The sequence below is a fragment of the Pristiophorus japonicus genome, chromosome 9 (genome assembly GCF_044704955.1).
Source record: "Pristiophorus japonicus isolate sPriJap1 chromosome 9, sPriJap1.hap1, whole genome shotgun sequence".
Taxonomy (NCBI): domain Eukaryota; kingdom Metazoa; phylum Chordata; class Chondrichthyes; family Pristiophoridae; genus Pristiophorus; species Pristiophorus japonicus.
This window is the reverse complement of record NC_091985.1, coordinates 209,449,356-209,476,179: the sequence shown is the minus strand read 5'-3', so window position 1 is coordinate 209,476,179 and position 26,824 is coordinate 209,449,356. Positions and strand designations below refer to the sequence as shown.

The window sequence follows — 26,824 nt, the reverse complement described above, 5'->3', positions numbered from 1 at the left end:
GACCTCTCAAGAGGGCATAAAAGATTCCATGACGTTATTTCGAAGAAATCTCTCTGGTGTCCAAGCTAACATTTATCCCTCAACCAACATCACTAAAACAGAGGCTGTGAAAGGCACTTTATAAATACAAAGGAGAAAAGGAACAGTCGATAACAGGACATCAATTAGTCTCCTCGTGGAGAAATCAAGGAATCGACTCACTGTATGTAGGAAACAAAGCTGATTTATTTGATCGTTGTTTGACAGAGGGTGCAGAAAAGATTTACAAGAATGATTCCAGGGATGAGGGACTTAAGTTACATGGATAGACTGGTGAAGCTGGGGTTGTTCTTCTTAGAACAGAGAAGGTTGAGAGGAGATTTGATAGAGGTGCTCTAAAATCATGAGGGGTCTGGACAGAGTAGAGAGAAAATATTCCCATTGGCGGAAGGATTGAGAACCAGAGGACACAGATTCAAGGTGATTGGCAAAAGAACCAAAGGCGACATGAGAAAAAACTTTGTTTTAAGCAGCGAGTGTTTAGGATCTGTAATGCACTGCCTGTAAGGCTGGTGGAGGCAGATTCAATCGTGGCTTTCAAAAAGGGAATTGGATAAGTACCTGAAATAAAACATTTGCAGGGCTACAGCGAAAGGGTGGGGAGTGGGACTTGCAGAGAGCCGGCACGGGCTCGATGGTCCGAAAGGCCTCCTTCTGTGCTGTAACCATTCTATGATTCTATGATATCCAGAAAATTAAACTCCAGCCCAGTTATAGGGATTAATTATACCAGCAGCAACAAACTCCAACTGTCTGAGTGAACATGGTTCAGTCCTGGATGTGATTAACGGCAACAATAAAAGCAGAGTCCAACCCCTGCAGTCACTTTTGAACTCGCTGATGTGACTGAAGGTTGGATAAACGAGTGAAGCCCTTCCCACACTCGGAGCAGATGAACGGCCTCTCCCCAGTGTGAATGCGTTGGTGTCTCAGATGATGAGATGATTTAGCAAACCGTTTCCCACATACGGTACAGACGAACGGTCTCTCCAGTGTGAACATGCTTGTGTTCAATGAGGTGTGAAGATGCAGTGAATTTCTTCCCACACACGGGACAGGTAAACGGCCTCTCCCCTGTGTGAACATGCTGGTGTCTCACCAAGCTGGATGAACAAGTGAATCCTTTCTCACACACGGAGCAGGTGAACGGTCTCTCCCCAGTGTGAATTCGCTGGTGTGCCAGCAGGCTGGATGAATAAGTGAAGCCCTTCCCACACACAGTGCAGGTGAACGGCCTCTCCCCAGTGTGAACTCGCTGGTGTTCAGTGAGGTGGGATGAACGAGTGAATCCCTTCCCACACGCGGGGCAGGTGAACGGCCTCTCCCTGGTGTGACTGCGTCGATGAGTTTCCAGTGCAGAGGGGCAATTGAATCCCTTCCCACAGTCTCCACATTTCCAAGGATTCTCCATGGTGCAGGTGTCCTTGTGTCTCTCCAGGTTTGACGATCAGTTGAAGCCTCGTCCACACACAGAACACGTGTATGGTTTCTCCCCGCTGTGAATGATGCGATGTTTTTTCAGGCTGTGTAACTGGTTGAAGCTCTTTCCACAGTCAGTGCACTGGAACACTCTCACTCGGGTGTGTGTGTCTCAGTGCTTTTCCAGTCACACTGATGTTTGAAATCTTTTCCCACAGACAGAGCAGACAAACGTTTCTCCTTTCACATTCAAAGGCCGATGATATTCAAGTGAATCGAGTGACTCTGTCAGATCTTGATATAATTGATTTGAGTTTTCTGTCTGTAAATCCTCCTCTTCTAATATCCTGTAAAAGGTGTTTACGAAAGTCAGCACTGGAAGTGCAGGATAGAAATTGAGGACAGACAATCCTACTTTTTATGGAACATTCTTTCCTCTCTTGTTCCCCAAAGCTGTAAATTCCCATCCCACACACTCTCCCTCCACCCTGTGCTGAAATCCAAACTCATCGCACCACCTCCATCATTTCTTTCTTCCATCTGCAGTTTTCTCACTTCCTCTTCTCTGGTTGGGTTCAGTTCTACATCCCGTCTGTGCAGACTGAGAATAAATGAGGAAATGATTTTCTCTCGAGGTCACTGAGACCCTAAAGCCCCGCCCACCCTCTGTTCCTGTACCAAGATGGCCACGCAGGCACGCTGATCGTGTCTAAGAATTCAGCTATTTACCCCGAGCAGTCGGGTCCATCATCGCGGGTCAAACATGTGTCCTGCCGGCTCATATTAGGTGCCTGGGGCCTACACCAGGTGTTTATGAAGCTGCCCAGCCCACCCAGGGGTCTAATTCCTCCGCTGAGCCCACAAGCTCCTACTGACTCGCGGAATGTCTCTTCCACCTCAGACCACCTCCACCACTGGCAATGCGCCTGTTCAGAGCACAGCCCGGTCCCGTGTCTGGGCTCCTGGTGTCATTGATAGAGCGCTTTACCCCTGCGCGGGTAGATTCTGGTTACAGAAGTAAACGTTGCAACATTTGGTAGTAAAAGGGATTCATTCAGGACAGACAGCAGGGATGATTGCAGGAAATAACACAGTGTAGTGAGAAAGGAAATACAGTGGATGTTGTGTAGATGGATTGTCATATGGATTGTTTGATAAGGTGCCGGACAGGAGGCTTGTTGATCAAATTAAGGCTCATGGTATTAAAGGGAGTGGGGCTGCGTGGAGAGGAAGTTGGGTAAAGGGCAGAAAACAGAGAGTAGTGGTTAATGGATGTTCTTCAGACTGGAGGGATGTAAACAGTGGTGTCCCCCAGGGTCAGTGTTGGGATCATTGCTCTTAATATAGAGACAGGATCTGGGTTAGGGAATAAGCACATAAGAACTAGAAGCAGGAGTAGGCCATTTGGCCCCTCGAGCCTGCTGCACCATTCAATAAGATCATATTGATTCATCAATTAATCCACCGCTACGAAAAACAGTAAGAATAAAACCGGACGGACCACCCGGCATCGACCTCCGCACCGACTACGGACACGACAACAGCACACCCAGCCCAGTCTTTCTCACCAACATCTGGGGACTTGTGCCAAAATTGGAAGAGATGGCCCAGACTAGTCAAGCAACAGCCTGACATCGTCATGCTCACAGAATCATACCTTTCAGCCAATGTCCCAGACTCCTCCATCACCATCCCTGGGTATGTCCTGTCCCACCGGTGGCGGTACAGTAGTATACAGTCGGGAGGGTGTGGCCCTGGAGTCCTCAACATTGACTCCAAACCCCATGAAGTCTCTTGGCTTCAGGTCAAGCATGGACAAGGAAACCTCCTGCTGATGACCACCCACCGCCCTCCCTCAGCTGATGAATCAGTACTCCTCCATGTTGAACACCACTAGGAAGAAGCACTGAGAGTAGCAAGGTGCACAGAATGTACTCTGGGTGGGGGACTTCAATGTCCATCAAGACTGGCTCGGTAGCACCACTACTGACTGAGCTGGCCGAGTGCTGAAGGACAGCTGCTAGACTGTGCCTGCAGCAGATGATGAAAGAACCAACACGAGTAGAAAAAAAGACTTGCGCCCATCCCTTTGGAAAGGGCACAAGAGCGGGAGCAGCGGTAAGTCTACAAAGGGCGTGAGTCAGCCGAGCAGACAGCCGAAACAGCACCAAGTGACCTGGGAGGATAAGAAGTAAAAAGATTCACAATGTGATGTCGCAGAAAAGCAGGGAAGTGATTGGTTGGTCAGTTTTTCTCTCTTTTCTTCAGCATTGGTTTAAATTAAGAGCTGGGATTAAAAATCTAAACTTTCAAAATGTGAAAAATTAATTAAATACATTAGAGATGGCAGGGCAGGCGATGTGTTACTGCTGCTGCATGTGGGAGCTGGTTGACCCCATCTGCAGTAAGTGTTGGCTACTCGAGGAACTTCGGCTCCGCGTTGATGAGCTGGAGTCCGAGCTGCAGACACTGCGACACATCAGGGAGGGGGAGAGTTACCTGGACCCTGTGTTCCAGGAAGCAGTCCCACCCCTTAGATTAATTAATTTAAGTTTGGTCCGTGGTTAGGGACAGGATGGTGTGGCTACAAGCGAGGCAGCTGTGCGGACCCAAGAGATAGTGATGGAGGTGCCTCAGTCCTTGCAATTGTCCAACGGTACGAGATTCTTGCTCCCTGTTTGGACGAGGGCAGGGACTGCAAGGAGGATGAGCAAACTGACCACAGTGCCGTGGTACAGGAGGCTATTCAAGTAGGGGGAGTAAAAAGAAATGTTGTAGTGATCGGAAACAGTATAGTTTCGGAGATAGATACTGTTCTCTGCAGCCGAGTGCGTGAGTCCCGAAGGCTGTGATGCCTGCGCGGTGCCAAGGTTCAGGACATCTCCTCTGGGCTGAAGAGGGATTGGAGTACGAGGGGGAAGATCCAGTTGTCGTGGTCCACGTAGGTACCAATGACATAGGCAGAACAAAGAAAGGGGTTCTGCTGAAGGATTTTGAGCAGCTAGGGGCTAAATTAAAAAGCAGAACCACAAAGGCAATAATCTCTGGATTACTACCTGAGCCACGAGCAAATATATTTTGGTGAGAAGGAAAGACTTTAAGCGACGAGAGAACTATCCGCGGTTAATGAAGGAAGTAACGGATGGTATCAAATTGAAAACAATGGCATACAAAGTGGCCAAGGTTAGTGGGAGGCCAGAGCATTGGCAAATGTTTTTAAAAACAGCAAATGATGACTAAAGAAATAATAAAGAGAGGGAAGGTAGATTATGAGAGTAAACTAGCAAGCAATATAAAAAGAGCTTCTACAGGTATGTAAAAAGGATAGGGTAGCTAAAGTAAACGTTGGTCCTTAGAGGATGAGACTGGGGAATTAATAATGGGGAACAGGGAAATGGCAGAGACTTTGAACAAATATTTTGTATCAGTCTTCACGGTAGAAGACATTAAAAACACCCCAATAATAGATAATCAAGCGGCTATAGCGAGGGAGGAACTTAAAGCAATCACTAAAGAAAAAGTGCTCAGTAAAATAATGGGATGAAAGGTGGAAAAGCCCCCTGGATCTGATGGCTTGCAACCTCGGGTCTTAGTAAAGCTCTCTCTACACTGTCCCATCAAATACTCCCAGGGCCGGCATAGCACAAGTTGGATACAGAGTAAAGGTCCCTCTATACTGGCCCATCAAACAATGCCAGAACAGGTACAGCACAGGTTAGGTACAAAGTAAAAATCCCTCTACATTTCCCTAACAAACACTCCCAGGGGAGGTACAGCACAGGTTAGATACAGAGTAAAGCTTGCTCTACACCGGCCAACAAACACTCCAAGGGCAGGTAAAGCATGGGTTAGGCAGAGGGTAAAGCTTCCTCTATTCTCCCCGATCAAACAATGCCAGGACAGGTACAGCACGGGTTCGATGTAGAACAAATCTCCCTCTAAACTGCCCCATCAAACATTCCTCGGGCAGGTACAGTCCGGATTCGATATAGCAGAAAGCTCCCACTATACTGTCCCATCAAACACAACGAGGGCAGGTAGAGTACGGGTTAGATACAGAGGAAAGCTCCCTCTGCAGTGTCCCATCAATCACTCACAAGGCAGGTACAATGTTGATTTCTGAGTTATTTTCCTTCAATCTGGTTCAGTGAAATCACTGAGTCCAATACCGTTGTGCTTTAAACAAAGCAGTCTTTATTTCTTACCGGCCGAGACTTATCAGACAGAAGGAGTACTCTCTTGATAGAGCGTACACACTTCCTACGGACAAGTGATGTTACATTGTAAAGGGACGACGGTTATACATTTTCGGCAAAAGATAACAAGATAGGGCCAGAGTGACATCCTAGTTCAGCCTATCCCTTTTGATCCCTCTTTCCCTTTGTCAACTCATAAGCCGACCTAAGTATGGTCTGATTTTAAACAAAGACCTTCTGTTAATGTTTCAGGTTAATAACATGATTTAATAAGACCTTGAGGTTTTTCTGCAAGCTGTGGGTTTTGTTTCAATATGTGTTAGTGTTGTAACATTTTGCAGTCTCGAGTCTGAGATATCATGGCTATTCCTCCATGAATTCTTTGTTAGCTTATACTGTCCCTATACAATTCCCACGTTCTCAACTTCAATGTCTCTATACATTTTTAAACATTCACAGTTACAGTCCAGATTGGTTGTGATAACAAATCGATGTTCCACCGATTCTTCCTGGTAACCCATTTTAACCGGTTCTGACACCGGGAATGTAGATACTTGTTCCAGGAATCCTGACAGTTCCTGTGTTTCAGTGAAGGTGGGGAGTTTAAGCTTTGATTGTACAGAAGACATGAAGGCTCCCGTATCTATCAAGAAGGGTTGCCACTCATTCCGAATTTTTAACAATATCATCGGTTCGTCATCCGGGGAGGGTCCCTGCACAATCAAGTTGCGTAGTCAATACGAATCGGGGGACGGTTGGCCAAAGAGGTTGTTCTGGGAGAAGTTAGTGTAAGATCCCCGTCCTCTTCCCCCCTTGCCTCCCTCCTCTTCCTTTTTTGTGCTGACGGGAGGGACAATTTCTATTCCAATGTTCTTCTTGCCCACAAATAAAGCATCCATCTCGTCTTTCCCAGCCTCGACCTCTTCCCATACCAGGCCGGAGACAGTAGGGTGGTCCGTAATTAGCAGGGCCCAGGCCATTTGGGTGTTTGATATAACCGTATCCCTGTTTATCCACCCAACCCTGCACGCAACACTGCGGTTCCATCTGGTATCACCTTGGGTCGGGTTTTGGTCCTTCACCCGAGGCGGCTCTTCCTTTCTAGTCACGTATTCAGTCTTGACCTGGGTTGGGGGCGCACCTCCCCCCTCTCCTTTCTTTTCCTGAAAGAGCTGAAGACTTTAGAAAATTATCAGGAGCCCTGAACAAATTATTAGGGGATGACCAGTGGCCTCTAAGTGACACTAGAAGCGTAGAGGTAAAAAAAAAAAAGCACAGGGATTAATTTGGAGAAGGGGACGAGGAAAAGGGGATAAAAAATTTAATTGCAACCTGGCGACATTATTGTCAGAAATTAAAAGATGCATCACTTCTATCGAGTTGGCAAACAAATGCTATTAAATTAGGACTTGCATTGACAGAGGGAACACATGTTAAAACTGTAGACGTCTTTAAAAAAAAAGAATGAATGTGCGCACGAGAAACTTGCTAAGAGATCCTCTGGGACCTCTGAGAAAGGTATTGATCAACTACAAGTTAAAATGGCTGGCTTTGTGTTAACCGAGGCTGATGATGAAATTGATGAGTGGCCACTGACTCAGCGCCCAACAGCGCCTCCTGCACCCCCTGGCCTCTTGCTCCAGTCCTCTTCCCAACACCCTCCACCTAACACTCCGGTAAAAAGAGTTAGGAACAACCACATATCACCAAAGCAACTAACCCAAACTGACTCCTCATCCTCTGATAGCGATTCGGATCCCCAGTTTACAAGCAATATAGCCGAAAGGACCAGATCTCACACTCGAAAGGGCAGAACTATATCTCGACATCACAAACAGTCCCGTAAATCTTCGAGTCAACCTACCAGTCCAAGTTGTGAAAGACATAGCAAACACCCCCGCCGATCGAGACGCAGAACTGTCAAGCAGTCAGACAGCTCTGAAACATCCTCCGGCCTAGAAATGATTTCCAAGATCCCAAAGTCCCGACACCAATTCCCTGTCAGACCAATGCCAAACCCTGATGCACAACAAGCTGCAGACCACCTCTCTATAGATGTCTGTGATCTTCAAACAACTATTTGATTGCTCACGCTATCCGGACAGATGGAAAGGGCAGTTAGATATTATTGGCAGAAAAAGAAAGGGGAGGGGGGAGGTGCGCCCCCAACCCGGGTCAAGACTGAATACGTGACTAGAAAGGAAGAGCCATCTCGGGAGGAAGGATCAATAGAACCGTAGTGTGGCATACAGGATTGGATGGATAAGCAAGGATACGGTTATACTAAACAACCAAACGGCCCGAGCCCTGCTAATAAACCTCCCTATTGTCCCCGGCATGGTATGGGAAGAGGCCGGGACTGGGTAAGAGGAATTGACTGTTTTAATTGTGGGCAGGAAGGACATTGGAATAAAAATTGCCCCTACCGTCAGCATGGAAAAGGAAGAGGAGGAAGAGGAGGGGGGCAAGGGGGGAGAGGAGGATCTTACACTTAACTTCTCCCAGAACAACCCCTTTGGTCAATTGTCCCCCGATTGACTACGCAGCTTGATTGTGCAGGGATCCTCCCCGGACGACGAACCCATTCTGAATGAGTGGCAACCCTTTTTGATAGATACGGGAGCCTTCATGTCTTCTGTACAATCAAAGCTTAAACTCCCTGCTTCTACTGAAACACAGGAACTTTCAGGATTCCTGGGACAAATCTCGACATTCCCAGTGTCAGAACCGGTTAAAATGGGTTACCAGGAAGAATCGGTGGAACATCGAGTTGTTATCACAACCAATCTGGACTGTAACTTGATGGCTAGAGACCCCCTTTGCAAATTCCAGTTGCATTTGGAGTGTGGAGATAATGGGATTATTGTAAAACAGGAAACCCTTAAGCGGCAGTATTAAAACACTAGAACCCCTCAGTGGTGGTCTCTGGACCTGCCGCAGGCACCCGATCACGTGACCCGAGCATACGATCCCAGTGGAAAGAATCAGGACCTGCAGAACTTTTATCAGGATCACGAAGGGGAAGTGAAGGGAATTCTATTAAGGGCTAGAGTGACTGGACTGGAAAGAGAGGCAGATTTTGTGGAAGTGGATAAGAATCTGTGGAAACAGCCCCTAACAATGGCATCGCATATTGCTCGTGAAGTATTAGCCCCTCACCATGCTAAAGATTTGGGAGTTATGGTACGTAAGGCCATAGATGAGGCTGACCCTACCAGCCGGGATGTGCAAATTGTAAAACATGGCCGAACAGTCCAATTTAATGGGGACCCCGAGAAAGTATTAACAACTCTACGGCATCATACTGGCTTGGACATACCTGATTATGTGGATCCTCATGTGTGGGCAGAGGACCCCTTCCAAGTGGGTTATACTCCCATTAATTGAGATCCCAGTGCAGGGCAATGTGGACTGGCCCTCTATCCGACAGAACCCACTGAAATCACAGGCAATCCTAAACTGACTTTTAGGCACTGTACTGCAATTAATCCGGCCTGTTTTCTTACTGAGCCACCCCTGTTAATTCCTGGATTCTTTTACTTCAATCTGGTTCAGTAAAATTACTGAGTCGAATACCTCTTGTGCTTTGAACAAAGCAGTCTTTATTACCGGCCAGTAAGACCTATCAGACAGAAGATATACTCTCTGGATAGAGCGTACACACTCCCTACGGATAGGTGAAGTTACATCGTAAAGCGTTAACAGTTATACAGTTTTGAAATCAGATAACAAAATACAAATGGATTGACAGTCTAACTCAGCCACTCATTAGTCAATCTATATGAGATGTTCTTCTTGAAAGCTCAAGTATTGCCTCCAAATGTTTCAATCTAATGGTGTGACTATTTACTGAGACCTTGCAATTCTGCAGATGTATTTCATGTTACAATTATATATTATTGGCAGGATTAGTGACTTGAAACCTTGAGACAGACTGTTAGCTATGCTGATGTTGCACTATTTGCAATCTGACATTCTCCCAGCTATTCTTCCATGGCTTATACATTTTCATATATCCCGTTTACTTTACTGTCCTTAATTCCATATATTCCGTTCAGATATCCACATCCCCCCTTTTATCATTCTATGATAACATTTAGGATCATTCTATGAGTATTGCATTGTTGAGTAGTTCTCTAGTTTGTTGGATCATAACCCGGGAACCCTTGACCACAAGAGGGTCTGCTAACCTTGTCATTGCTTTACAGCAGAGGTTAAGGCAACCAACAATCAAACAGCAGGTAATTATTATGATGAGAACAATTGCCCCATGTATTAGATAGGATCTCCAAGATCCACCCAGAAACCAATCAAACCTGCTAAGTTCTTTTGCTGGTGTGGATAACTTTTTCACCTCCCTCCTTATGTGATCGGCAAGGTGGGTTATGTTTTCTGAACTATCAGGAATGTAAGTGCAACATTCAGATCCTATCAGGGCACACGTTCCCCCTTTCTCAGCTAACAGGTAATCGAGGGCCATTCGGTTTTGTAATGCTACGGTCCTTATCGCTACCATTTCAGCTGTGATGCCCTCCAGAGCCTCAGCAGTGCGGTGAGCTACCTGTTCCAATATCGTTTCTTTGAATCCATCTAACAGTCTCAGTTAGGGTCAGGGGAACGGTGCGCAAAGGAATTCCCCCTTTGGAATGTATAGGGATATGTGAACACACCCAGCATCTAGTGAAGTGCCCTTTTTCCGCATAAACGTAAGACATATACAAAAAGGTGTTTACATGGAGCTCTCGCCTTTGTCTTCCTTCCCGTTCACCAAAACTGTCATATATCAACACTATTATGCAGACAGTAGCATACAGACACAGTCTCATCTTATAAATAGTCCAATTATTTAGCTGATAAAAAGAGTTCTGTTTTCACGTTTCCCTTCAGGTCTCCGTCAGTGTATTTGGCTTTCTGACAGGTAAGAGTTCAAACTGATCCTCCTTCAACTGCCTTGTTCAGCTATAGGGAGGAGGAGATCTGGAACAGAAACAGGAATTAGACTAACCAGCAAAATTTGTTTAAATGGTGATGAGCTTGCAGTGGTGCAGGTGAACCCAGGCACTTTTCCCCTCAACCTTGGCTGCAGTGGGGGTAGTGAGTGACACCTAAAAAGGCCCCTCCCATTGTGGCTCTAATCCCTTCCGAATCCATACTTCCCTGGTGCCACGAGGGACAATTCAGGTAAAACTGGGAGGTCGAGGTGAGCATCTTGAACCTGGTTGTGAACTAGTCGCAGAGCCTGAGTCAGAGAAAGAACATAGGTGGTCATCAGTCTAGCTGAGATCTCATATCTAGGAACAATTTCCCTCATTAACACCTTAACAACAGTCTGAGTCTTATCGTCCAGGTTAGGGTAGGCTTCAATCCATCTGCTAAACACATCTACTATTACTAACACATATCTGTAACACTGAACTTTTTGCAACTCAATGTAGTTCAACTGAAATGTCTCAAAGGGACCTTCGGGTAGGGGCGTTTTACCCCAATCACAGGGGACTCCCTTCCCTGGAATATGTTGCTGGCCAACCAGGCAACGACTACTGATGTTCTGGGTGAGCGCCTGGAGTTTAGGGTGCCACCAAGTAGCCAAAAGCGTATCACTTGTTGCCCTTGCTCCACAATGAGTAGCAAAATGCAGACATTCTATAACCCATGAAGCCAACTCGTCAGACATGCAAGTCTGTTCCGCGGGAGTGGTCCAGAGTTTAGAAACATTGTCATAAGTACATGCATAATATTTCCACAACAGTTTATCTTTTTCAGGAGCGTCCCCCTGTGCTTTTATAACATCTTGGATGGTTGGCATTGGTTTTTCCGAGGCTAACTTATCCTTCGCAGGATTTTTAGTCTGACTCATAATTTTGGGCACTACCATCTGTTGGTCATGAGAGGCCTGTTTGGCCTCTTGGTACAATGGCAATGCGTTTGGGGAACATGAGGGCTTGCAACAAATCAGATACTAACTGTTTATGAGATATCTCATTCCCCTGTGAGGTTAGGAATCCCCTATTTTTCCATAATTGTCCGAAATCATGCGCCACCCCAAAGGCATACCTAGAGTCGGTATAGATATTGACTTTGAGATCTTTGGCCAAGATACAGGCTTGGGTGAGGGCGAATTGTTGAGCTTGTTGAGCAGAATAGGCGGTTTCAAAGCAGCAGATTCCAAGACCTGATTCTCCTGGTTTACTATGGCGTATCCTGAGATTCGTCTATCTTCTGGATTAATAGAAGTACTTCCGTGAACAAACATAAACAATCATGACTGGGTTCTTCCTCATCTTGGGGTGGCTCAGTAAGAAAACAGGCCGGATTAATTGCAGTATAGTGCCAAAAAGTCATTTTAGGATTGCCTGTGATTTCAGTGGGTTCTGTCGGATTGCCCTGCACTGAGATCTCAATCGGATCAATGGGAGTATAACCCACTTGGGAGGGGTTCTCTGCCCACACATAGTCAGGTATGCCGGAGCCAGTATGATGCTGTAGAGTCGTTAAGACCTTCTCGGGGTCCCCATGAAATTTGCACATCCCGGCTGGTAGGGTCAGCCTCATCTATGGCCTTGCGTACCATAACTCCCAAATCTTTAGCATGGTGAGGGGCTAATACTTCACAAGCAATATGCGGTGCCATTGTTAGGGGCTGTTTCCACAGATTCTTATCCACTTCCACAAAATCTGCCTCTCTTTCCAGTCCAGTCACTCTAGCCCTTAATAGAATTCCCTTCACTTCCCCTTCGTGATCCTGATAAAAGTTCTGCAGGTCCTGATTCTTTCCACTGGGATCGTATGCTAGGGTCACGTGACAGGGTGCCTGCGGCAGGTCCAGAGACCACCACTGAGGGGTTCTAGTGGTATAATACTGCCGCTTAAGGGTTTCCTGTTTTACAATAATCCCGTTATCTCCACACTCCAAATGCAACTGGAATTTGCAAAGGAGGTCTCTAGCCATCAAGTTACAGTCCAGATTGGTTGTGATAACAACTCGATGTTCCACCGATTCTTCCTGGTAACCCATTTTAACCGGTTCTGACACTGGGAATGTCGAGATTTGTCCCAGGGATCCTGAAAGTTCCTGTGTTTCAGTAGAAGCAGGGAGTTTAAGCTTTGATTGTACAGAAGACATGAAGGCTCCCGTATCTATCAAAAAGGGTTGCCACTCATTCAGAATGGGTTCGTCGTCCGGGGAGGATCCCTGCACAATCAAGCTGCGTAGTCAATCGGGGGACAATTGACCAAAGGGGTTGTTCTGGGAGAAGTTAGTGTAAGATCCTCCTCTCCCCCCTTGCCCCCCTGTTCTTCCTCCTCTTCCTTTTCCATGCTGACGGTAGGGGCAATTTTTATTCCAATGTCCTTCCTGCCCACAATTAAAACAGTCAATTCCTCTTACCCAGTCCCGGCCTCTTCCCATACCATGCCGGGGACAATAGGGAGGTTTATTAGCAGGGCTCGGGCCGTTTGGTTGTTTAGTATAACCGTATCCTTGCTTATCCATCCAATCCTGTATGCAACACTGCGGTTCTATTGATCCTTCCTCCCGAGATGGCTCTTCCTTTCTAGTCACGTATTCAGTTTTGACCCGGGTTGGGGGCGCACCTCCCCCCTCCCCTTTCTTTTTCTGCCAATAATATTTAACTGCCCTTTCCATCTGTCCGGATAGCGTGAGCAATCAAATAGTTGTTTGAAGATCACAGACATCTATAGAGAGGTGGTCTGCAGCTTGTTGTGCATCAGGGTTTGGCATTGGTCTGACAGGGAATTGGTGTCGGGACTTTGGGATCTTGGAAATCATTTCCAGGCCGGAGGATGTTTCAGAGCTGTCTGACTGCTTGACAGTTCTGCGTCTCGATCGGCGGGGGTGTTTGCTATGTCTTTCACAACTTGGACTGGTAGGTTGACTAGAAGATTTACGGGACTGTTTGTGATGTTGAGATATAGTTCTGCCCTTTCGAGTGTGAGATCTGGTCCTTTCGGCTGTATTGCTTGTAAACTGGGGATCCGAATCGCTATCAGAGGATGAGGAGTCAGTTTGGGTTTGTTGCTTTGGTGATATGTGGTTGTTCCTAACTCTTTTTACCGGAGTGTTAGGTGGAGGGTGTTGGGAAGAGGACTGGAGCAAGAGGCCAGGGGGTGCGGGAGGCGCCGTTGGGCGCTGAGTCAGTGGCCACTCATCAATTTCATCATCAGCCTCGGTTAACACAAAGCCAGCTATTTTAACTTGTAGTTGATCAATACCTTTCTCAGAGGTCCCAGAGGATCTCTTAGCAAGTTTCTCGTGCGCACATTCATTCTTTTTTTTTAAAGACGTCTACAGTTTTAACATGTGTTCCCTCTGTCAATGCAAGTCCTAATTTAATAGCATTGTTTGCCAACTCGATAGAAGTGATGCATCTTTTAATTTCTGACAATAATGTCGCCAGGTTGCAATTAAATTTTTTTTATCCCCTTTTCCTCGTCCCCTTCTCCAAATTAATCCCTGTGCTTTTTTTTTTACCTCTACGCTTCTAGTGTCACTTAGAGGCCACTGGTCATCCCCTAATAATTTGTTCAGGGCTCCTGATAATTTTCTAAAGTCTTCAGCTCTTTCAGGGAATTCCTCACATAACTTTTGTAGCGGATTATCCGCATCCGTGGTTTTATCTAACTGATTTCCCATTTTCACACTGCCCCTCGTATTACTGTGTCGCTACGCGTTCGTGTCGTCGTGCAATTTAAACAAACTTACAAATAGACACAGACTTTACAGAACTAACACGGACTTTAACTAACTCCAAATCTAACACTTACCCGCATCGCCGCACGGTCCGCGTCGCCGCACGATCTCAATACTAAACTACCACGTCGCCTCGCAGTTCACGTCGCCTCGCAATCCGCGTTGCCTCGCAGTTCACGTCGCCTCGCAATCCGTGTTGCCTCGCAGTTCACGTCGCCGCGCAATCCGCGTCGACCCGTGGCTCGCGTCGCCGCGCGAGTTAAGATACTTTAACTTTACTTCAAACACTTACCCGCATTACCGCATGATCCGCATCGCCGCATGATCTACAAAATAGACAAAGACTTCTAACACTTACCCGCATCGCCGCACGGTCCGCATAGCCGCACGGTCTACAAAATTACCCGCATCGCCGCACGGTCCGCATAGCCGCACGATCTTAAAACTAAACTTAAAACTCTAAACACTTTAAGACTTACAGACTTACTGCCATTAGCACTGACTTTCGCGATTCGCGTTGCTGCGCCTCTGCGTCATTACGCGTCGGCGTCACTGCGCGTTTACGTCACCGCGCGTCTACGTCACTGCGCGTTGGCTTCACTGCGCGTTTACGTCACTGCGCGTTCGCTTCGGCCCTTCTCTCTCTCGGCCGCGCGTTCGCGTCGGCCCTACCTTCCGAGTTGCTGCGGGGTTTTTTTTTAAATTCAATCAGAGCCTAGACGGGCCAAGTGATATTCAAGGTCCCTTCGTCGTACCTGAGTTGAACACCTATCCTCTATTTAAATCCCCATTTTATTCCCTGTGAGCCTAATTTTCTAATTTTGATTTCTTATGAGCCTCAATTAATTTCTTTTAGTCTCCAAATTTCCCTATCCTTTGACGTTACTGCGCAGTTTAAATTCAATCAGTCAATGAAAGCCCTAATTTAATGGAGTTTTTCTGCCAACTGGACAGGAGTGATTTTATATTTTTCATAATTTAAAATCTCAGAACATTTTTTTCTTTCAGCACCTATTTAGTACGTTACTTTTTTTTATAACTAGAGAGAAGTCTGGCACGTAGGCTGTGGACTGCTTTTCGTTATCTCAATTGTTCCAGCCTCAAGGTCGTGTTATTTAATATAATTTTTTTTTTTTTTTAAATCCTTTTGAATCCATCTCAGTTGTTTTGCTGTGCCTTCTCTGAATGTTTTCTTTCAACAAGTTTTTCTTTTTTTTTTAACCACCGGGACCATGTAATTTTTTTCTTTTTTTTTCAACAAACCTATCCTTTGTGCATTTCCTGGCTCCGTAACTTATCATCCGAATATACGTAATTTAGTAAGGTTCACACTCTTAAACTTCCCACATACAGGACAACACTACGAAGGGTTAAAACAAACTTTCATTCTGTTTGAGATAAAACAAACCACAACTCCCCGGCTTTTTTTTTAACAGTAAAAGTCACAGAAGCATTTCTCATTTAAACAGAAATTCATAAGAGTCTCTTTTCTTTCCTATTAATTTTTTTTTGGATCCATGATTGATCATCTATCCCTATCTAGCTCTAACTATCTTTCCAAGTCGCCGCTTGGTTTGCATCATCGCACAATTTCCCTATCTCTATCCCTATTCTAAGTTTGAAAGGTATTCACCAGATTGTCCTGGATCTCGTTCAGACACTACCTGAGAACCAGCGAGTGGCTAAACTTTCCTCAGACTTTTGAAACCGGGGGAAACTGGAGCAGTATTGAAATCATACTCACTCCAGTGGCCATTTTCCCCTCGTCTCGTCCAAGGCTAGTCTGGCTCTTAATTCGCAAGTTTTCGGCAGTCGTCCGTTGAGATCCCACTTCTGACACCAAATGTTAATTCCTGGATTCTTTTACTTCAATCTGGTTCAGTAAAATTACTGAGTCGAATACCTCTTGTGCTTTGAACAAAGCAGTCTTTATTACCGGCCAGTTATACCTATCAGACAGAAGATATACTCTCTGGATAGAGCGTACACACTCCCTACGGATAGGTGAAGTTACATCGTAAAGCGTTAACAGTTATACAGTTTTGAAATCAGATAACAAAATACAAATGGATTGACAGTCTAACTCAGCCACTCATTAGTCAATCTATATGAGATGTTCTTCTTGAAAGCTCAAGTATTGCCTCCAAATGTTTCAATCTAATGGTGTGACTATTTACTGAGACCTTGCAATTCTGCAGATGTATTTCATGTTACAATTATATATTATTGGCAGGATTAGTGACTTGAAACCTTGAGACTGACTGTTAGCTATGCTGATGTTGCACTATTTGCAATCTGACATTCTCCCAGCTATTCTTCCATGGCTTATACATTTTCATATATCCCGTTTACTTTACTGTCCTTAATTCCATATATTCCGTTCAGATATCCACATCCCAAGATGAGGAAGAACCCAGTCATGATTGTTTATGTATGTTGACGGAAGTACTTCTATTAATCCAGAAGATACACGAATCTCAGGATACGCCATAGTAAACCAGGAGAATCAGGTCTTGGAATTCTGCTCAACAATTCGCCCTCACCCAAGCCTGTATCTTGGCCAAAGATCTCAAAGTCAATATCTATACCGACTCTAGGTATGCCTTTGGGGTGGCGCATGATTTCGGACAATTATGGAAAAATAGGGGATTCCTAACCTCACAGGGGAATGAGATATCTCAAACATCTGATTTGTTGCAAGCCCTCATGTTCCCCAAACGCATTGCCATTGTCAAATGTACCGCCCAACCTACCGGAAATTCTCTGGTTGATATAGGGAATCGTTGTCCTGACCAAGAGGCCAAACAGGCCTCTCGTGACCAACAGATGGTAGTGCCCAAAATTATGAGTCAGACTAAAAATCCTGCGAAGGATAAGTTAGCCTCGGAAAAACCAATGCCAACCATCCAAGATGTTATAAAAGCACAGGGGGACGCTCCTGAAAAAGATAAACTGTTGTGGAAATATTATGCATGTACTTATGACAATGTTTCTAAACTCTGGACCACTCCCGCGGAACAGACTTGCATGTCTGACGAGTTGGCCTCATGGGTTATAGAATGTCTGCATTTTGCTACTCATTGTGGAGCAAGGACCACGAGTGACACACTTTTGGCTACTTGGTGGCACCCTAAACTCCAGGCGCTCACCCAGAACATCAGTAGTCGTTGCCTGGTTGGCCAGAAACATAATCCAGGGAAGGGAGTCCCCTGTGATTGGGGTAAAACGCCCCTACCCGAAGGTCCCTTTGAGACATTTCAGTTGGACTACATTGAGTTGCAAAAAGTTCAGTGTTACAGATATGTGTTAGTAATAGTAGATGTGTTTAGCAGATGGATTGAAGCCTACCCTAACCTGGACAATAAGACTCAGACTGTTGTTAAGGTGTTAATGAGGGAAATTGTTCCTAGATATGAGATCTCAGCTAGACTGATGACCACCTATGTTCTTTCTCTGACTCAGGCTCTGCGACTAGTTCACAACCAGGTTCAAGATGCTCACCTCGACCTCCCAGTTTTACCCGAATTGTCCCTTGTGGCACCAGGGAAGTATGGATTCGGAAGGGATTAGAGCCACAATGGGAGGGGCCTTTTTAGGTTTCACTCACTACCCCCACTGCAGCCAAGGTTGAGGGGAAAAGTGCCTGGGTTCACCTGCACCACTGCAAGCTCATCACCATTTAAACAAATTTTGCTGGTTAGTCTAATTCCTGTTTCTGTTCCAGATCTCCTCCTCCCTATAGCTGAACAAGGCAGTTGAAGGAGGATCAGTTTGAACTCTTACCTGTCAGACAGCCAAATACACTGACGGAGACCTGAAGGGAAACGTGAAAACAGAACTCTTTTATCAGCTAAATAATTGGACTATTTATAAGATGAGACTGTGTCTGTATGCTACTGTCTGCATAATAGTGTTGATATATGACAGTTTTGGTGCACGGGAAGGAAGACAAAGGCGAGAGCTCCATGTAAACACCTTTTTGTATATGTCTTACGTTTATGCGGAAAAAGGGCACTTCACTAGATGCTGGGTGTGTTCACATATCCCTATATATTCCAAAGGGGGAATTCCTTTGCGCACCGTTCCCCTGACCCTAACTGAGACTGTTAGATGGATTCAAAGAAACGATATTGGAACAGGTAGCTAACCGCACTGCTGAGGCTCTGGAGGGCATCACAGCTGAAATGGTAGCGATAAGGACCGTAGCATTACAAAACCGAATGGCCCTCGATTACCTGTTAGCTGAGAAAGGGGGAACGTGTGCCCTGATAGGATCTGAATGTTGCACTTACATTCCTGATAGTTCAGAAAACATAACCCACCTTGCCGATCACATAAGGAGGGAGGTGAAAAAGTTATCCACACCAGCAAAAGAACTTAGCAGGTTTGATTGGTTTCTGGGTGGATCTTGGAGATCCTATCTAATACATGGGGCAATTGTTCTCATCATAATAATTACCTGCTGTTTGATTGTTGGTTGCCTTAACCTCTGCTGTAAAGCAATGACAAGGTTAGCAGACCCTCTTGTGGTCAAGGGTTCCCGGGTTATGATCCAACAAACTAGAGAACTACTCAACAATGCAATACTCATAGAATGATCCTAAATGTTATCATAGAATGATAAAAGGGGGGATGTGGATATCTGAACGGAATATATGGAATTAAGGACAGTAAAGTAAACGGGATATATGAAAATGTATAAGCCATGGAAGAATAGCTGGGAGAATGTCAGATTGCAAATAGTGCAACATCAGCATAGCTAACAGTCTGTCTCAAGGTTTCAAGTCACTAATCCTGCCAATAATATATAATTGTAACATGAAATACATCTGCAGAATTGCAAGGTCTCAGTAAATAGTCACACCATTAGATTGAAACATTTGGAGGCAATACTTGAGCTTTCAAGAAGAACATCTCATATAGATTGACTAATGAGTGGCTGAGTTAGACTGTCAATCCATTTGTATTTTGTTATCTGATTTCAAAACTGTATAACTGTTAACGCTTTACGATGTAACTACACCTATCCGTAGGGAGTGTGTACGCTCTATCCAGAGAGTATATCTTCTGTCTGATAGGTCTTACTGGCCGGTAATAAAGACTGCTTTGTTCAAAGCACAAGAGGTATTCGACTCAGTAATTTTACTGAACCAGATTGAAGTAAAAGAATCCAGGAATTAACAAAATCACTGAGTCGAATACCGATTGTGCTTTAAACAAAGCAGTCTTTATTTCTTACCGGCCGAGACTTATCAGACAGAAGGAGTACTGTCTTGATAGAGCGTACACACTTCCTACGGACAAGTGACGTTACATTGTAAAGGGACGACGGTTATACATTTTCGGCAAAAGATAACAAGATAGGGCTAGAGTGACATCCTAGTTCAGCCTATCCCTTTTGATCCCTCTTTCCCTTTGTCCACTCATAAGCCGACCTAAGTATGGTCTGATTTTAAACAAAGACCTTCTGTTAATGTTTCAGGTTAATAACATGATTTAATAAGACCTTGAGGTTTTTCTGCAAGTTGTGGGTTTTGTTTCAATATGTGTTAGTGTTGTAACATTTTGCAGTCTCGAGTCTGAGATTTTCATGGCTATTCCTCCATGAATTCTTTGTTAGCTTATACTGTCCATATATAATTCCCACGTTCTCAACTTCTCGACTTTAATGTCTGTATACATTTAATATCCAGTTCACTTCACTGTCTTTATTGCTTATACATTTTCACATATCCACACAGCACGGGTTATGCAGAGAGTAAAGTTCTCTCTACACTGTCCCATCATACAGAACCAGGGCAGGTACAGCATGGGTTAGATACAGCGTAAAGCTCTCTGTACACTGTCCCATCAAACACTCCAAGGGCACGTACAGCATGGGTTAGATACAGAGTAATACTCTCTCTACACTGTCCCATCAAACATTCCCAGGGCAAGTACAGCAAGTATTAGATACAGAACAAATCTCCCTCTACACTGTCCCATCCATCACTCCAAGGGCAGGTATGGAACATAAGAAATAGGAGCAGAGTAGACCATTTGACCCCTCGAGCCTGCTCCGCCATTCAATAAGATCATGGCTGATCAGATTCAGGCCTTCACTCCACTTCCCTGCCTGCTCCCCATAATCCTTGACTCCCTTATCTTTCAAAAATCTGTCTATCCCCACCTTAAATACATTCAATGACCCAGCCCCCACAGCTCTCTGAGGTAACGAATTCCAAAGATTCACAACCCTCAGAGAATAAACACCTCCTGATTTCCCTTTTAAATGAGCGACCCCTTATTCTGAAACTATGCCCCCTAGTGCTAGATTCCCTCACGTGGGGAAACATCCTCTCTGTATCTACCCTGTCAAGCCCCCTCAGAATCTTATACGTTTCAATAAGATCACCTCTAAGTCTTCGAAACTCCAATGTGTACAGGCCCAACCTGCTCAACCTTTCTCATTATGACAACCCCTTCATCTCAGCAATCAACCTCGTGACCTTCTCTGAACTGCCTCCAGTGCAAGTATATCCTTCCTGAAATAAGGAGACTAAAACTGTATGCAGTACTCCAGTTGTGGTCTTACCAATGCCATGTACAGTTGCAGCAGGACTTCCCTACTTTTATACTCCATCTCCCTTGCAATAAAGGCCAACATTCCATTTGCCTTCCTAATTAATTGCAGTAACTGCATGCTAAATGTTTGTGTTTCATGTACAAGGACCCCCAGATCCCTCTGTACCACCGCATTTTGTAATCTCTCACAATTTAAGTAATAATTTGCTTTTTTATTACTCCTACTAACATGGATACCCTCACATTTTCCCACATTATACTCCATCTGCCAAAGCTTTGCCCACTCACTTAGCCTATCTATATTTGTTTGTAAATTCTTTGCGTCCTCCTCACAACTTGCTAGGTTAGCACAGGTTAGATACACAGTAAACCTCCCTCTACATTATCCCATCAAACACTCCCAGTGCAGGTACAACACGGGTTAGGTGCAGAGTAAAGCTCCCTCTGCACTGTCCCAAAAACACTCCCGGGGCAGGTACAGCACGGGTAAAATACAAAGCAAAGCTCCCTCTACACTGTCCCATCAACACTCACAGGACAGATATAGCACGGATTGGATACAGCGTAAAGTTCCCTCCACACTGTCCCATCAAATATTTCCAAGGCGGGTACAGTAAACGTTAGATACAGCATAAAGCCCAATTTACACTGTCCCGTCAAACACTCCCAAGGCAGGTAACAGCACGGATTAGATACAGAGTAAACCTCCATTTACACTGTCCCATCAAACAATGCCAGGGCAGGCACAGCACAGATTAGATACTGAGTTTCCCATGTGGTGGCTGGCGTGCAACGGCCACCACACGTTAAAAAGAGCCACGCACAGGCATCTTCCACCCTTCAGGATGTAGTTCAGGATCTGGAATATTAGGTCCTTCATTGAAACACCTGTGAACTCATCCTTTTTTGGCGTGGAAGCAAGTCATCCTCGTTTGCAGATGACACTAAGCTGGGTGGCAGTGTGAGCTGTGAGGAGGATGCCAAGAGGCTGCAGGGTGACTTGGACAGGTTAGGTGAGTGGGCAAATGCATGGCAGATGCAGTATAATGTAGATAAATGTGAGGTTATCCACTTTGGTGGCAAAAACAGGAAGGTAGAATATTATCTGAATGGTGACAGATTAGGAAAAGGGGAGGTGCAACGAGACCTGGGTGTCATGGTACATCAGTCATTGAAAGTTGACATGCAGGTACAGCATGCGGTGAAGAAGGTAAATGGCATGTTGGTCTTCATAGCGAGAGGATTTGAGTATAGGAGCAGGGAAGGCTTACTGCAGTTGTACAGGGCCTTGGTGAGGCAACACCTTGAATATTGTGTACAGTTTTGGTCTCCTAATCTGAGGAAGGACATTCTTGCTATTGAGGGAGTGCAGCGAAGGTTCACCAGACTGATTCCCGGGATGGCAGGACTGACATATGAAGAAAGACTGGATCGACTAGGCTTATATTCACTGGAATTTAGAAGAATGAGAGGGGATCTCACAGAAAAATATAACATTCTGACGGGATTGGACAGGTTAGACGCAGGGAGAATGTTCCCAATGTTGGGGAAGGCCAGAACCAGGGGTCACAGCCTAAGGATAAGGGGGCAGCCATTTAGAACCGAGATGAGGAGAAACGTCTTCACTCAGAGAATTGTAAACCTGTGGAATTCTCCATCACAAAACGTTGTTGAGGCCAGTTCATTAGTTATATTCAAAAGAGAGTTAGATGTGACCCTTTTAGCTAAAGGGATCAAGGAGTATGGAGAGAAAGCAGGAATGGGGCACTGAAGTTGCATGATCAGCCATGATCATATTGAATGGTGGTGCAGGCACGAAGGTCCGAATGGCCTACTCCTGCTCCTATTTTCTATGTTTCAAGGTACTGCTAATGATGATGATGAGATACAGAGTAAACCTCTCTCTACACTGTCCCATCAGATACAACTCGGGCAGGTAGAGTACAGGTTAGATTCAGAGGAAAGTTTCCCCGACAGCGACCCATCAAAGCTCACAGGGCAGGCAGAGCACGGGTTAGATACAGAGCAAAGCTCCTTCTACACTGTCCCAACAAATAATTCCAGGTCAGGTACAGCACGGGTTCGGTAAAGAGCGAAGCTCCCTTTATACTGTCCCATCAAGCACTCCCAGGGCAGGGACAGCACGAATTAGATACACAGTAAATCTGTGTCAGAGGAAACTGTACCCCAGTGAGAGTCAGTGCCAGAGGAAACTGTTCCCCAGTGAGAGTCAGTGCCAGAGGAAACTGTACCCCAGTGAGAGTCAGTGCCAAAGGAAACTGTATCCCAGTGAGAGTCAGTGCCAGAGAAAAATGTACCCCAGTGAGTGTCAGTACCAGAGGAAACATGCAGCAGAGCTTGGTGTCCAGCCGTCTTGGATCCCCTTGCCATTGGACCAAGATCTCGTTCTGCCAAGCCCTTGTGGTAGCCGGTGTGCAATGGCCACCTCACGTTAAAATAATTCATGCTGTTAGCAATACAAAACAATCCTCTTCCTCTGCAGTTATCAGTCTATTGCAATTCCCCATACCTGCAGTTTTGTTATTTTACAATTTAAAATATCTTCAGTTATCAGCAACAAATTGCATTTATATCGCGCCTTAAACATAGTAAAATGTCCCAAGGCACTTCACAGGACCGTTAGCAAACAGAATTTGATACCCAGTCACGTAAGGAAATACTACCACAGGATTAAAAGCTTGTTCAAAAGGGTAGGTATTAAGGAGCATTTTGAAGGTGACGAGATTTAGGGAGGGAATTCCAGAGCTTATGGCCTCGGCAGCTGAAGGTATGGCCACCAATATTGGAGGGATGAAAATTGGGACTGCTCAAGAGGCCAGAATTGGAGGAATGCAAAGATCTCTGAGGGTTGCAGGGCTGGAGGAGGTTACAGCAATCGGGAGGGGCAAGGTCCTGGACGGATTTCAAAACAAGGTTGAGCATTTTGAAATCGATGGAGCAGGAGCCAATGTAGTTCAGTGAGCACAGGGGTGATGGGTGAATGGAAATTGGTACAAGTTGGGATGAGAGGGCTGAGGACAGATTGAGTTGAATAGGCCTATATTCTCTGGAGTTTAGAAGAATGGAAGGTGATATCATTGAAACATAGAATTGACAAGGGCTGGATAGTCTAGAGCTAGCAGTCCTAGTATTAGGATAAGAGATCGGCCATTTAAGACTGAGATAAGATATTTCTTCACTTAAGAGTTGTGAATCTTTGAAATTCTGTATTGAATAGAGATCTTACTGAATGGCGGAGCAGACGGGAGGGGCCGTATGGCCTACGCCTGCTGCTACTTCTTGTGTTCTTGAGTAAGGAATACGGGCAGGAGTGTTTTAGATAAGCGTAAGCTTGCGGAGAGTGCGAGGTGTGAGGCCGATCAGGAGAGCATTGGAAATAGTCCAATGTAGCGGTAACAGAGGCATGGATGAGGGTTTGAGCAGTTGAGCTGAGGAAGGGGCAGAGACCGGCGATGTTATGGAGTTGGAAGTAAACGTACTTGGTGATTGAGGGAATATGGGTTCGGAAGCTCATCTCAGGGTCAAGTACGACGCCAATCAATAAATTGCAACTCTCCATATCTGTGTTTCAGTTTATTAGAATACTACATACCTCGAGTGATCAATGCTTCAATAGTAGTACTTATCAATATATTTTCTGTTAATTCCAAATGTTCATGAATGAATAATTGATTCTGTCAGTAATAGGCCGTGCTGGTATTTCAGATTGGTCTGTGCATCGTGATCAATGAATTGACTATGATGCTTCCAGTTCAATCTTTCCAATGGCTTTCTCACCAGATGGGAAATATTTGAACATTGAGATCTGATGGTGTCGGTGTGAGTTCAGCCCCACCGAATGTACAGAGACGGGTCCATCTGCTGGTCTCTGCCTCAAACTGGAGTCATCTCTTAGATCAAAGCCCTTTACTCTAAAACACACACAAGATTCACTGTGACTGTGTTTCGAGACAGAAAGTGATCTCACTTCACATCCCATTGCACGGCCCTCATGCTGGATAATTGTGCTTGGTGGTCAGTCTCTCCCAGTCTCATTTCCTGTCTTACCTTGTAACCTGTGTGTACTGTCTACAGGACCGGTGTGTATCTGAGTAAATGGCACTTTCTCTTACCTTTCTCCCCAGTCGATCTATTGAAGCGCATTCAATCGGAAGGGGCTCACTGGTTGGTGCTCTCACAATCCTGTGCTGGTTCACCTGCTGTTGTTCCTCAGTCCACAATTCCTGTTTCCTTCCAGCTGTGGAACTTTCTCAATCACTCCGCCATTCACCGGGAGATCTAATTAAGAAAGGGCAGAAAATTAGAAGAATATTAATGTTGTGAAGTGGAATGTAGTGTAAAGTGTTTTTCCAATGTTTCAGAAAAGTCTATGTCCAGTATTTTGTTTGATTTTATCCTATTCCTCAAGATTCCTGTCCCGCCCGTCTGGACTTACAGAAAATCACCAGAATTCTCCCCGGATTACACACTAACTGATCTCACTGGGCCCATCCTCCCCGGGTTACACACTGTCTGATCTCACTGGGCCACCGGGTGACACACTGTCTGATCTCACTGGGCCCCCGGGTTACACACTGTCTGATCTCACTAGGCCACCGGGTGACACACTGTCTGATCTCACTGGGCCCCCGGGTTACACACTGTCTGATCTCACCGGGATCCCGGGTTACACACTGTCTGATCTCACTGGGCCCCCGGGTTACACACTGTCTGAGCTCACCGGGCCCCCGGGTTACACACTGTCTGATCTCACTGGGCCCCGGGTTACACACTGTCTGATCTCACTGGGCCCCGGGTTACACACTGTCTGATCTCACTGGGCCCCCGGGTTACACACTGTCTGATCTCACTGGGCCCCGGGTTACACACTGTCTGATCTCACTGGGCCCCCGGGTTACACACTGTCTGATCTCACTGGGCCCCCGGGTTACACACTGTCTGATCTCACTGGAAGTTTCAGTCTATCTCCCGCATGTCCCCAAATCCTGAGCTCCGGGGCTGTGTTCAGTTTGGTGTTTTCCCTCACAGACTCACCGCATCCTCCCCGGCCGGCCGACCGAGCGCTCTGCCCCGGCCCCAGCCGCCCACCATCAGTCCGGTTCCCTGCGGCCCCCGGTTCCCCACATTGTCCAACCACTGGTTACAGCAAACTGCCCGGCATCCGGGGACTGAGGGAAAGCGGCACCGAGCACAGAGCGCGTTCTGCATAAACTAATGACCTTCAGAGAATTCCCGGTCGTCTATTGGCTGCACGAAGCGATTGCCAGCCACTCTCACCAATAGGAGTCGGCAGCGCCGCAAAGCCCCGCCCACTGTGATGAAGGCGCGCTGGGGAGCTCGGGGATCACGTCGTTCCTGATTTCAAAAATTGCGGCCGTTTAACCGTTACCGAGAGACGTCACAGGTGGCGTCGGTGCCGTGGGGCGGGACCGCTCGCCGTGCGCCTGCGCCGGATACAAAACATACATTTAACACTGAGCCACAGAAGAAGAAATTGCGGCAGATGACCAAAAGCTGGGTCAAAGAGGTAGGTTTTTAAGGAGGGTCTGAAAGTAGGAAAGAGGCGGAGAGGTTTAGGGAGGGAGTTCCAGAACTCGGGGCCCAGGCAGCTGAAGGGTCGGACACCGATGGTGGAGCGATTATAATCAGGGATGGTCAAAAGGGCAGAATTTGAGGAGTGCAGACATCTTGTGGGCTGCAACAGATTCCAGAGATCGGGAGGGGCGAGGCCCTGGAGTGATTTGTAAAAAGTGATTTGTGATTATTAACAGCAACAACTTTTAACAGTGAGTCTTGTTTATTTTGTTTATTTGTACATGGGACGTGCTGGCAACGGAAGAATGACCATAATCTGATCGAATGTTACATTAAGTTT

At 45.8% G+C, this 26,824-nt stretch overlaps 1 long non-coding RNA gene across 1 annotated transcript; it reads right to left on the bottom strand.

Annotated features, from left to right (window-relative positions):
- Window positions 1-9,250: 9,250 nt before the first annotated feature.
- LOC139273561 (uncharacterized) lies at window positions 9,251-26,122 on the bottom strand. The gene is made up of 3 exons (XR_011595203.1): window positions 25,984-26,122; window positions 25,062-25,227; window positions 9,251-14,690 (listed from the first exon to the last, which is right to left on the bottom strand). It is a non-coding gene; the product is annotated as an uncharacterized lncRNA (long non-coding RNA).
- Window positions 26,123-26,824: the final 702 nt, after the last annotated feature.